This window comes from Cornus florida, unplaced genomic scaffold, assembly GCF_030987335.1.
Source record: "Cornus florida cultivar Cherokee Brave unplaced genomic scaffold, ASM3098733v1 CherokeeBrave_3.0.0_Hap2_Chr10, whole genome shotgun sequence".
Classification (NCBI taxonomy): Eukaryota; Viridiplantae; Streptophyta; class Magnoliopsida; order Cornales; family Cornaceae; genus Cornus; species Cornus florida.
This window is the reverse complement of record NW_026775580.1, coordinates 53,972,489-53,980,472: the sequence shown is the minus strand read 5'-3', so window position 1 is coordinate 53,980,472 and position 7,984 is coordinate 53,972,489. Positions and strand designations below refer to the sequence as shown.

At 38.3% G+C, this 7,984-nt stretch overlaps 1 pseudogene; it reads right to left on the bottom strand.

Annotated features, from left to right (window-relative positions):
- Positions 1–7,107: 7,107 nt before the first annotated feature.
- LOC132280300 (small nucleolar RNA R71) lies at positions 7,108–7,206 on the bottom strand (annotated as a pseudogene).
- Positions 7,207–7,984: the final 778 nt, after the last annotated feature.

Here is a 7,984-nt window from a genome sequence, read left to right as displayed (position 1 = left end):
CTCCACATTTGGGTTAACAAACTTGGAATTTTCAACGTTAGACTTTGGATTTTCCGGAGTGAACTTTGGATTAGAAGAGAGAAGAGTTGGATTTTTGGGAGGAAGAACTTTGTCTTTGTTACTTCCATCAACCTTGTTGTCCACAACTCGACCAGTCCGAAGGGTAATGATTGCTTGGACTTGTTCATGAGTTGGCCCACTCGGAGGAGGGGTTTCGTCAATCACATAAATCCCTTTAGGATTCTCAAATGGTTGAGCAGGAAGCTTCCTTTTATCTCTTTGAAGGAGCTGGTTCATTGAAATGGCTATTTTCCCCACTTGATTCTCAAGTTTAGCAATAGACTGAGTGGGAGAATGGACCATTTTTACAGTGGGTTGCAATGATGTCAATAGTTGCTTATTGGATTCCATCATTTGCTTGTTTAGAGATTCCATCATTTGTTTGTTTGCAGCCAAAATCTCATCAGTTGGGACTGCAGGACGTTGATTAAAGACATTTGGATTATACAGAGGACGGTAGCTTGACGAGGCCTGAAATGGCCTATTTTGAAATTGAGAAGAGGGCTGATTTTGATGCCCTTGATTTTGAAATTGCGAATTTTGTGGGACTTGTTGCCTCCACGAGAAATTTGGATGATCTCTCCATCCCGGATTATAAGTATTACAATATGGATTATGTCCGGGCCTTGAGAACATCGCATTTGCATGCTCTTGATTAGGATTAGGAAATTGTTCCGGTGTGAGACAATCTTCCGAGAGATGGAAAGGACTAGTGCATGATGCACATACCGTACTAGCTGAATTTTGAGACAAGGAAGGAGATAGATGTGGTGCCATCAATTGATAGAATTTATGAGCTATGGCATTCACTTGAGATGATTCTTCCCTCATTGTCTTCGGTTAACAAGGGTTGGTGTTCTTGGCATTGGTTGAGGTTGGAGCCCTACGAGAATTGTGTTGCAATGAATTCTCACTCAGATTCTCTAGTAAGGTCCACGCCTCATCCGCACTTTTAGACATGACCATCCCTCCACATGATGAGTCAACCATGAATCTATGGGTGTCGGTCAAACCAGCATAGAAAGCTTGCACCAATTGCCATTTTGGAATAGGTGGTGCGGACATTTCTTAAGGAGATCTTGTAGTTTTTCCCAAGTCTCATGGAGTTGTTCCCTATCACTTTGTGAAAAACTAAGAATAGAACGCCTCATTAGATTGGTTTTACTCACTGGATAATATTTTTTTAAGAATTCTTATTGCAATTGAGCCCATGTAGTGATGGAATTTGCAGCAAGGGAGTTCAACCAATATTTTGCCATATCTTTTAAGGAGAATGGGAAGAGATGCAAATAGAGAGCATTGTCAGGGAAGCCCCTCAGCTTAATGGTAGAACATATTTCGAGGAATTCATTAAGGTGCTTATAGGGGTCCTCATTTCCAAAGCTATGAAAAGATGGAAGCATTTGGATGGTGCTAGATTTGATCTCATATTGGGCTGCCTCGTTATTTGGCATCACTATACAAGAGGGAAAAGCATAAGTGGTAGGGATGAAATGGTCCCGAAGAGTCATAGGAACCACGTTTGGAATTTCAGCTCTATTATTATGGATTCCCTCATTTCCGACATCTCCAACATTTTCAGCCATTATGTTAAATTTAGTTTCAAGTTCTCTTATGCTGGTAGATTCCCTAAGATTTCTTCTAATAGTTCTTTTAAGTGAATTTATGTCAACTAGCGAGTCAAGAGTTGGTAAGGAAAGTGACCTACAGCCAAACATCAACAACACATAGCACAATCAAGACAACAATTCATCACCATCAACTCCACATACGATGTTCCCTTTCTCCTCCATTATCAAGACAGAAATGTAAATGGCCACGACAAGGACCGATACTTGCAATTGAAAAGAAAAATAAATAGCCTCGACAAGGGCTTCACAACTTAACTATATCTAAACTACACATGCAAGATATTCACAACTTTGAAACTAGAGCTTCGAAAACTTATCTGAAGTCGTCTAGACTTACAAATTTGCTAACTTTCCTCAGCAAGCCTTGACTATCTAGAATCTCACAAACACTTAAAATGTCACAATGATCAAAATAACACAAGAAAATATTCACAAAACATAATATGCACAATCAAACCAAAGGTAATCCTCAAACCTCGGTTGCAAAACCGTTTGCAGTCCTCGGCAACGGCGCCAAAAATTGATCGACGGATCGATTACAATTATAAATCAACCCTTTTGCAATAGTACAAATCATTGTAAAATAGGGCTATTGGTTGGGTAAGTCGAACCACTGGGACTGCTAGTTTATGGTAACTAAGATATCTAGAATCACTTTTAGAATGATGAAAGGGTATATAGAGGTTCGTTGGTTTGTCACTAAGTAACTAAAATTAGAATGTGCATAAAACAGTAAATGAAAGGAATTTAAGATGAGAGAAACTTATGTAGAGAGAGCTAGGGAAGTGAATTCACCACCAATTATGTAAACATGTTTGCTTGCAAATAACTTGGAGAACAAAATATACATGTAATCATGATATGTAGAATGCAAGACAACTACAATATCTTCAAGAAGTTCACGCATTCAAGAATTAAGTATAATTCATCAAAGGTTGGTATAATTCATCTATCTAAACTAGGGTATAGCATGAAATATCCTTCCTAAGCCATGAACTATCAAAGTCCTTAATTTGTGTGATAAGTGCACATGAAGTCAAAAGCTAAGGATAATCCATCAAAAGGGAGGCCCTAAGCTTGGACTATCAAACCTTCCATACAACATGCCATTAAAATCATTTTATATTCTCATCTCCATTCTCACTACGGAGATGTAAGCCCTATAATCATGAAAACATACAATCTAAGACAAGATAATACATTTAACATCATCATTTATTGAATTGAAGAACATTTACAACATGTGTAAGTCTCTAGAATATGAAAATATTACATACACACTTCATTCCCCAAATCAAAACAAGATTATAGCATGCTTACAAAGAATGGCTTCATCACCTCCCTAGGATAGGGAGTTAGTTGCTCATGGATACAAGAGAGGAAGGAGAAGAGATGAAAACCCCCTCCATTTTCATGCTTAGAGTTCCAAGAACACACAAACCCACTTTTTTTACAATATTTCTCTCCCTAAAAGCTTCCTAAAATTGAGACAAGAGATAAAACAAGCCTCTCCCCTTTTCTACCACAAAATCAACTTTCTATCCTCCTCCTCATGAACTCTAACCACCCTAGAGCAATTAGGACCACAAAAATTGCAAAAGGGGACCAAAATCAGCAAGAAATCCAGAGCAGGTAATTGTCATCTGCAGATCTGCGGGTGCACGCCGAGCGCTGGTGGGCGCCCGCGGGTGTTCAAAGTCCGAGGGGAGCTACTGGCATAAACGACGGGCGCCCGCGATGACGCGGCAGGCATCTGCAGTGTCTCAGCAGAGGCTCTGCAGGGCCTTGCCAAACAAGGCAAAGAGTTAAAGAATTTGGTGGGAGCCCGCGGTGGCGCGGCGGGCGCATGCGAGGCCTTGTGGCTGTAACTTCATCAAGGCTTCTTGTAAGCCTCTTCGAGTTAGAGCGTTGACGTGGTCTCCACTTTGAACACTAAACCACGAACTCCATGCATACAAGGACTCAAGAGGCTTGGCCTAAAAGACGGTCCCCAGCAACGGCACACCTACTTCAACAAGAATGATGTTAAAACTGCTTCTTTAATCATATTCGAGGAAACCGACCTGAAACAATATAAAAGTACACAAGTAAAGTAAAACTGTACATTATACTTCATTAATGGACCTAACTCAAGTAAGAAAGGGCATTTGAATATGCAATATTCGGTGTTTATCAACTAGCCATTACGAGACATCAATAGAGAACTCATAGTGTTATTGCTTTCTAGTTCATAGTTGTATAGTTGTTCATTTCATTCCTTTACTTTCTAGTTCATTGCAAGGGACTAGCAACATTTAAGTTTGGAGATGTGATAAGCGCTGAAAAGTGCGCATTTAAACCCCTTAAACTTAGGTATTCTAGAACCTTTATCTATTTTATTTTCTCGCTTTGGATTGATTTTGTATTATTTCCATTTTCAGGTACTTATCCCCAAAATAAGCTAACTCAGCTAAATAAGAGCATAATTGAAGCAATCCTGAGATGAATCAAAGAAAGGAGCAAAGTGGGAGCAAAAGGAAGCAAGTGATGGAAATTCAGCAAGTTTGATCGATCTCAAAAAATATTCGATCGATCGAAAGTTCATCGATCTCAGCATTTCAAGATGGATCCAAGCTTTCTTATCCATATCCCAAGATCCCACAAAGTTCGATCGATCCAACTTTCTTCCGATCGATCGAAAAGATTCTATCTTATCCAGTTGTACCACCCTACCTACCATATTTGTCTCTTTCCCAAAAATATCTTTAAAATGTCTCAGATTTGTTGTTATCCAAAAAGGCGCCGCCATGGAGGATCGATCCAACTTAAATTCGATAGATCTCACCACAAGTTCGATCAATCGAACTTCCCAAAGCCCGAGAAAATCCAATTTTCAGCTCATTAAAAGTTGTCTCATATCTAATCATTGGAAGGAATATTGGTGTACAAGCCCAGCTCATTAGGGTGACATTTTAACCTACCTATATAAGGAATATGAGCCATTCTTGAGAGGGGATATATTGAAGAGGAGATACATACACTAGAGACACAATTTTCCATTATTCTTAGGGAGGAAGAAAAGAAGAAAGGAAGCTAAAGACACAAGCTTGGAGTTCTTCCATCAACCAAGAAAATGAGCAATCTTTACCATGGAGTTAGCCCTTGAGGGTTGGAGGACACCATCCATGAGTGGCTAGACATCCTCTTGGGGTTAGAATTAGCCCTAAGCATGTTTTCTACATCTTGATTTATGTATTTTTTAGGGGATTTGTATTGTGATACATGTTTTGACACTTATATATATATATATCTTGTTTATTCAATGATTTGTGTGGTTTAATGCTTCCAATTGATTATTTCATTCTATCCATATGTCTATGTATGCTAAAATAGATGTTCATATGCTTATCTCTATTTCTTGTATTATTGATGCATGTCTATGTGTATTAATACTATAAATCTAGAGATTGTCAAGACATAGTGCTTAATAAAATGCTTTTGTGGTTTATTTGATGGTTCATACTCATTTCTTGATGGATTGTGCCTCTCCCTTAGTTTAATTAGTTTAATTTCATGTTATTAGCTTAATTGTAGTGTAGTTGTAGTTTAGATATAAAATGAGAGGACAATCCATGCTTGTTGTTTGATACTCTATACTTATGAAGGCAAGTAGCATATATCTCTAACCTTGTGATGTGTTTGGATTGTGAGCTTAAAGAAAAGATTAATGGCTTAGTTTGATATATTGTGCTATCCACCATGTTGCTTAGACAATATATGCTTAATTTGTCATTCATGCTTGTTGAAACAACCACACACACACACTATGTTGCAATACATGTTTTCCCCCTCATTAATCATTCATTAAGGGTGTAGAAAAGTTATACTTAGTGGTAATCTCTAAACCCCAAGATCCCTCTCTTATTTTCTCTCCATTACATTTAATTGACTACTTTAGTTTAAATTGCATCTTAGTATAATTCTACCACCAACCAATCTTTTGATCGTTCGACTTACTAACCATAATCTCGATTCCACAACCTAATACGACCCACCAATCCCTTGGGACGATCCCTACTCGCCCTAACTATATTTTTAGTAAAAGGTAGTAGTGGCAATTTCTAAATGTAAAACTTGGCCACATTCATCATAACTCTACACCACTATCTTTTGGTGCACAAACTTTGGATTGGGTTGACGACAACACCAACTTTTTGGCGCCGTTGCCGGGGATTAATTGAAGACAACGTCGTATTTGTGGAATCAATTAGGAATTAGTACTCTTGTGATCGTGTCTCTACTTTGTTTTCATTTTCATTTTGGTTACTTATTGTGTTGGTTCTTATTTAACTAAGTGCATTGAGCTAGAAGGTAAGCAAAGGAGCATTTCAAGCAAAGAGCTAAGTAAAAGCAAGGAAAAAACTAAAATCTAAAATTTTGGAAGGCTAAAATTGAAAATTGAATTGAAGTGCTAAAGGACCCTCTGTGAGCTCTTTCTTAACTCAATCTTTAATTAAATCATCGGCCCGCGTAGAGGCTTGTATTTCAATTTTTAGATAAATCGTGAGCCCACGTGGAGGCAATTTACTTTTCTTTGCATATTGTTGATAGCATGGAAGTATGGGATCATTGTATGTAGAGGAAGTTTGTTGATTATTGATTTGTTGCGAAGGTGAAGTGTTTGTTCATTGCTTGTTGCTTGTTATGTTTTGTTGTGCATGCATGGTTGTGGATCATTGAAACCTACTATTGTCCCTCTAAATTTTCATTTTGAATCCATTGTCCGAAAATCTAGGGGAAGAGGAAGTTCTAGTCAATCCATTTTATCAATAGAAGGACATAATGAGGACCATGTGGAGGACCTTGGTCACATAGACCAACAAGGCATCCTCTACCCCAATGTGCATCATGATAACATGCAAGTACCATTAGGCATACCGAGGCCATTCATTCACCCACCACAACAATAAGGCCAAGTTCCATTGGGAATGCCAAGGCCAATCTATGCTCCATCTCCCATTATTCAAGGCAATCAAGGTGCCCATGTTGCACCTCCAATTACTAATCCTCCCCTTGCTTTAAGAGATCACTATATGCCTAATGAATACAATGCACTCACATGCATTCAATTGCCACCATTTAGAGCACACCACTATGAGATCAAACCACAAACCATTCAAATGTTTCCTAACTATCATGGACGTCCAAGTGAAGAACCTTACAAGCATTTGGATAAGTTTCTTGAAGTATATTCCACCGTGAGATACACGGACATGCCGAAAGAGGTCTTAAGACTTAAAATTTTTCCATTCACCCTTAAAGACAAGGCAAAATATTGGTTTAACAATCTTAGGCCTTTTTCAATAACTTCTTGGGCTGAAATGTAACAAGAGTTCTTGAAGAAGTACTATCCGGTTTCTAAGATCAATATCATGAGAACCTCAATTCGAGAGTTTTCACACAGGGATGGGGAAACGTTCCATGAGGCATGGGAAAGATTCAATGAATTGCTTAAGAAGTGTCCACATCATGACATGCTCAAATGGCAATTAGTTCAATATTTCTTTGAGAGCTTATCCAAGAATTATAAGGGAATTGTTGATGCTTCCATGGGCGGCTCTTACATTGATAGGCATGAGGATAACGTGTGGCGTCTTTATGAGAGCATGAGTGAAAATTCTTTGCATCAAACTTTATCTTCTAAGAATGGTAGGATTTCAAGTGGAAGGAAGAGTGTTAGCTTACATCAAGTTGACCATTCCAATGAAATAGTCGCCGAGATGAAATCCTTATCTCAAAGGTTTAATCAATTTTTGATCAACCAAAACTTGGCAAATCAAGTTTCTTCAGTCCCTAACCATTCCCATCATGCATCCAATGAGACATGTATGACTTGTTCAAGTATTTTTCATTCTACTTCCAATTATCCCCATGGACATGTGCAAAGTGAGCATTATGAACAAGTCAATGTAGCTTTTGTTAATCAAGGGAACAATCCTTATAGCAATCATTATAATCCTAGTTGGGGGAATCACCTGAATTTCTCTTGGAGAAACCAAGGGGAATGTTCAAACCCTCCCCAAGGTGGTTTCCAAGGGAAGTATGTTCCACCTCCGATGCAAAGCCAAGATTCCCAAGGTTTTAGATCATCATTTCAATCATAAGGAAATCAATTTTCTAATTATCATTTTCTTAATCAACCATCATATTCTCAAGGAAATGCTAGGAGTCCCGCTTTTGAAGAGAAAGTTTTGACTGCATAAGGCACTCTAGAAGCGAACACTCAATTGCTTCATTCTCATTCTCAATCCATT